Raw genomic sequence first — 6,155 nt, forward strand, 5'->3', positions numbered from 1 at the left:
GCTTTTGTTGCACGAGTGTCACCTTTTGATGGAGTCGGTAACGCGGAGCAATAATCAGCTGACAGACAGGGGATAAGCCTCGGCTGCTGTAGAGGCGAATACGCAAGTCTGCAGTCTCAATACACATCCACACAATCAACATGTGAACAGAGGATGACCTGAAGAGAAGAGGCTTCAGAGGGAAATGTTCATTTGGCTGAAACGGCGCGCAGGACTGCAGACCTCTAACCCCTCTCTCCTCCTCTCCGGCACGAGGTAAGAACTTATTAAAGTTTAAATTGGAAAACAACACACGTTCCTTTTAGCTTCCGAAGCTGCATGTTCACGCACGTTTATTTCTAAAAACAATTGCACAAAATAAGGTTGTTTTCCTGCTTATATTCTGCTCACGTTTTTAGCTGAAATTAATATTCTAAATCCAGACGCTGCAGTCATTTATGCGTCAAACCACACTCATTTTTAAAGCAGGAAAACTACATGGATCCAATGAATAACTACAAACAATAATATCCTTGTAATATACACAATGCACTTTATAAACATGCAGTCCATGTTCCAACAAAAAAGATACAATTAGCAATCTCTTGTTTAAACCGAATTCAAATTTGTCCTGCCTTCGTTTTCGGACAGCTAAAGCACAGGACTACATCTTAATGCGAGATTTGTTCCGCCAGCTGATTTAGAAGAAAACAAATGTATTCAATGTGAAGAAACACACCGAGCCGACACAGCTCTCACCTCCACTCGGCTGGGAATTAAAATAGAAAGCGAGGAAGTGCAAATATCCAAACATGTATCGTTACACCTCCAAATCTAAATAATTAACAACACCTCAATAATATACATAGAATATGAACGGAAACGGAGCCACCTCCGAGTGATGATTGATTAAAAAAAACTAATGCCTGACGCCTCAGCAGGTAAACATTATTGTTTGCATGTCATTATTAGACATGGCAACTATTTAAGCTTCAAAGGTAAATAATAATAATTTACAATTGGATATTAATGTCTGATATTGGCTATATTTATAGACAAATGAAGACTTGATTTTACATGTGTGCTCCTCTTCAAAAATATATGCAAATCATTCTTTACATTTAACCACAGATGATATCCAACAAGCATTTAATTTAAATTCGTGGAGTTTTAGGTTGTGTTATATTCTGAGGAGATGCAGCGGGGAGAGAGGGAGCTGTGGGTTATGGGTTAAGGAAATAAACAAGGATTTCGTTTCAGAGCATGGAGGGGGGGGAGGGTTCTGATCAATAGTTTATTTGGCAGGCAGTGATGCAACAGGCCCAAATTAAATCACAGCAGGACATAAAGTGGTCCAACCAAGCAGCTTTCAAAACTCAACAATCACAATTTGGGCTTGCAGGCCTCTGAAAAAGGATTTAAGTCATTTTCATGTTTTTAATGTAAGATTTGTATTTATAATATCTGCACCTGCCTCAAATAAACATACAAATATTGTAGATGTCGTGGTAATACACCTTTCTTGTATCTCTGCATACATGTGCGCTTTATACACATATGTGCAGTATTTTGCTGTGTATTTTATTTAGGGCTGCTATAGCAGAAGGGACTAAACGCTGCATGTATTTCTGAATAAATGAGGGACAATAGCCAGAGAGAAGATCTACCAAACACAGCACTTTGCCCACGAGTGCAGCGGTCAGGCAGCAGAGAGGGCTGCTGCTGTGTGTCTGGGGGAGGTGGGTGGTTGGGGGGGGGGGGGTTGACTCTGGACCAATGGTGGCCCAGCAGCTTCAGCTAAAGGTCACATGGTGTGACCTCACACATTCTCACCCTCACCTCAAGGCCCGGGGAGAAGTTCTCCATAACAAGATGCACGGACGTCCATCTCTGCTGAACTCTGAAAGCCTCAGAGATCGTTTTTTTTAAGCACAATAATGAGATATAAATTGTTACATTTGCTTTTGATTCACCGCCACAGTTTGCACACTGCAAAATGAAAAACAAAAGAAAGAAAGTTATACGCCTTTGCCTCCGGCTTTGATTTTAAACTGTGCTCTGTGTGAAAATATTGACTTGCTGGTGTCTGCATGCTTGAGAATAGCCGAACAAAGACATGCAAACTTGCTCGCTGCTGGTGTCCGTTGCATGCTTGTTGGCTATATGTTGTGTACATGTATGCGTGTGTGTGTTGCTGTATCAGCCCCTCTCACAGTGGAGGCTTGGTGCTGTTTGAGGGCAGGCGGCTGGCCAGAGCGTGTGAAAGCAGATAACCAGGGCGAATTTCATGACGCACACACTTCCTGCTCTCTGAAGTTCTATTAAAAAGGAGGATGAAAAACAAAAACACACATCTGAGATGTTTTTTCTCTCCAAATCAATTTCTACACATTAAGCATGCTGGAAAGATCAGCAGCACGGCTCTCACGGACCTTGAAATGGACCTGAAATGATCCATCAGGAGAGGCTCGTAAAGCTGTTTGATAGAGGAACTATACCGTGTAAAAACAAATCTTTGAGAATACAGTTTACCTTTCGGCTTGTTGTGCATTACACTGCTGAACCTTCTATCGAAGGTCACGATCTGGAGCGCTGGCTGAAGACCTAAAATGTTGTTTGAGGTGTCTCAAAGCCATTTTGCTCTCTTAGGTCCCCAATTGGACAAAATAAAACATTCAACAAGTGCAGAGAAAAAGGCACTCGGCACCCAATCAGTCCAAAAAAAAAAAGCTGCTGCTGGAGCTCCCTGATGCGTCTGTGTTTGTGTGAGACGAGCTAAGAGCTTGCACGCTCTCTGGATAGAAATGCCATTCAAGTGGCATTATTGAGCATGGAGGCTAAATATAGTAGACCTACCAAGCAGCAAGAAACACCTCTAATGCACGTTGGACACAGCAAACACAGACTCAGCATGTTAAACGGTTGCATTTTTCTAGAATCATACCAACAAATGTGCAGAGAACATAGAACTGATACACACCAGCTACCTAAAGTCTTCCTCATGCCCCTTCATGTTTACCTGACAAGTCTAAAGCTGCTAACATTTTAGCCATATCTCATGCGTCGTGTTCAGACACCTTCGGTTTACACAGTCTGCCCCAGATGGCATCTCTCAGCGCTGTTTTCTTTAGGCCTGTCATCTACTGTAACGTCTTAATTGACGTTTACCTCTGTTCGCCGCCATCAGACACCCGGTGTCTGCATCTGACGAGCAGCCAGGCAGGACAGTTTCCCAGGCTCCAACTCCACATAGCAAATTACACCTGGGCTCTTTTGTTTGTTTTTGATTTTTTTCAATTTGTGTTGTGCAATTCCCCCCTTCACATTCATGGGGGAATGTTAAAAATGTGGTGGAAATCATCAAAGTGTAGTGTCTACCTGTTCATGTTCGCTCAGTGGCCCGAGCGAAACCATGGCTGTCAATATCTTTTGTTGAAAATCAAAGATTGCATAACAGTTCATTTTGCTATAACAGAAGCAAACTATGGACTTTTTCTTTATGGCAATTATCCCAAACTGCTCCGTTAAGTAAGATGAGATGTTTCAGAGAGGAGGTCAAATCATGCAAAATATCCAAATAATGTGGACAACGTTTCCCCGAGTGTGTTTTTTTTATCCCCAGTGGAAACAAAACCTCCAACACTCACAGAGTTAATGTCACACTTGACACGTGGATTGGACTCTCCAGCTGTACAAACATGGCATCTTTGGGCATAAAATGCACAATAATGTGGAGAGGACCACTTAGAGAGAAGCTTTACATCATTTATGCCCCCTATGCCACGTTCAGTTCAAAGCTAGAAGTCAGGAGTTAAGAGTTTCCTCAATAAAACCTCTGTGCTTTCATGTGGTCCAGTTATGTGGGGAAAAGCAAGAATTATGGACAATTACCAGATTTAAATTATACAATGTCAAATAACGTCTCTTATGCAACAGTCAACCGTAACGTCACATTGTCTGGGAGTAAATGCTGAACTAAAATGTATTTGAATGATTACAGGAATGGTATAATTAATCCTGTGTAGCATTTACAGAGTACACCGTCATGATAATGTGACTGCATGCAGTGCACTATATTGCTACGGCGTTATATTTTCACTAAAAGGAAGTTCTGACATCCAGAAATGTGGAATAAGAGTTGAGCAGTTAACATGTTGACATATTGGATTTGAAAACTCAGCTATTTTGTCTTTATTTCCTGCCCTGGACCTAGTTTCTGAAATTAGTAGCCCACCGCTATGGTTGCAAAATGTTGAAAGGCAAATAGCAGCGAATACATTTTACACCCATAACTATACCTTTTGTCATATCACACCCTTTACTCAGAGGCTCTCTTTTAAAAAACACATTCAAGTTACAACTTGGCAAAGTTAAAATCTGGCTTTTTGCAGCCAAATATTCATTAAAAAAAACATGTTTGAGTTTTTTTGAAAAGGTATGCAACATGACTTTAGCCCTCTTTCTTTCTTTGCATTTCATTGTACCCTGTTCACGCTGCATCTTCTGTTGATATCCAATGAAAGTCAAATTTGAAATTTGGCAAACAGCAACTCAAATCTGTGAATCACTGAATGTGATCGCAGACAAAAATAGAACCATGCAGGTTTGAAATTGCACACCGTGCCTCACAGTCACTGTCAATCCGCTGTCCTTGTGTTGAATTAATGTCGGCGTGAGCCGAGTGAAGACTAGCAGCAGTCAAATCAAACCCCGCCTCAATAAACACATGTCAGCCATTGTTTTTATTGCAAGCCATTTGTCACACAGTTCAATGTTGTAATTAACGTCCTTGTTATATTGCACATGGCCTGAGATCAACAAGTTCTTGTCCATTACTTCCAGGGCCAGTTGCCGATTGTCTGATGTGCCAGCAGCAGCTTGTGGTTTCCAGTCTGCAATTGCCAACAACCAGTGCGCCCATCGACAGCAACACTTTTGAAAAGCTCTGTCCAGTCACCGTAAGTGTAGGCTGATTTATCAAATGTTTACTCCTCGTAAAAACATCTATTTGGATTGCTCTCTTATTAAAGCCAGATGTTTTAGGTTCCATTCTCCCCGATGGTACAAATATGGAGCCATTTGTTTGTACTTTAATCTCTGTTGTTCATTTGTTCCATCTCTACACAAACCCAGTGATCAACAGTTGTGCATCCGTTTATTTTTTCCCCATTGATGAGCAGCTGTTTGAAAAAGCAACTATTATATACAGACATCTGTAAACTATACTAAATGTCTTGTTCTCTCAATGTTTAAGGTAATAACATACATATTGATTGATTTCCTCATTTCTCACAGGGTTACTGTTGATCTTCTGTGCACATCTTAGGTTTAGCTTTTTAGTGATTTTCCATTTTTGTGCAATATGTTATTGTTTTGTTGCAATCCCTGTGTATCATCATATTATTATGCCATTTATGAAGTTAAAACTGAAATATTTTCACAGTTTTTCCATCATGTTTGTCAAAGTGTGCATGTCATTCATTCCTTTTTTAATGAATTCATGGTGGGATTCCAATAAGTGATTTATAAAAAAAATGTATTACTCTATAATCTATAAATATGACTCTTTTGTAAACTTACGCACTACGACTCACACTATTCCACAAAAAAACTAAATGGGTCAGGGAAAGAATAGTTTGACATTTAACATTTAGTTTTTTTTTTAATGTTGATGCCATCCTCATGTCAGTATGGTAAATATGAAGCTGCAGCAAGCTAGCTTAGCTTAGCACAAAGGCTGGAAATGTTTGCTGTGTATCTCTGTAGATGTGTCAAATAAGAGGGAAAATAAATTAATAAATGAAATTTGACCCGTCCAGACAAACGGCAGTGAAACAAACAAATAACTGATCAAAAAAAAAAGAAAAAAAAAAAAAAGAAAGTGAACACTCCACCTGGTGTACCTGGTGGCTCCACTCATCCACCTCTCCCAGCCTACAGCATTTCCAACCCAACGAGAACAGACGGTGTGGGGAGCGATTTATTGGATTGGATCCCACCCAGCAGTGACTTATACACTCAACCTATATGTCACAGATGGTAGGATTTCAGCGTGGTTGATATAGGAAATCCACTAAGGAGTATTGATCTTCCTAAGATCTGCTCTCTCTGCCTGATCTCCACAGGATCTGAACATCCGCAGAGACCCGGGGGCGGGGGGGGGGGGGGGGGGGGGG

Source organism: Anarrhichthys ocellatus, unplaced genomic scaffold (assembly GCF_004355925.1).
Source record: "Anarrhichthys ocellatus isolate YVR2014 unplaced genomic scaffold, GSC_Weel_1.0 scaffold37, whole genome shotgun sequence".
NCBI classification, from domain to species: Eukaryota; Metazoa; Chordata; class Actinopteri; order Perciformes; family Anarhichadidae; genus Anarrhichthys; species Anarrhichthys ocellatus.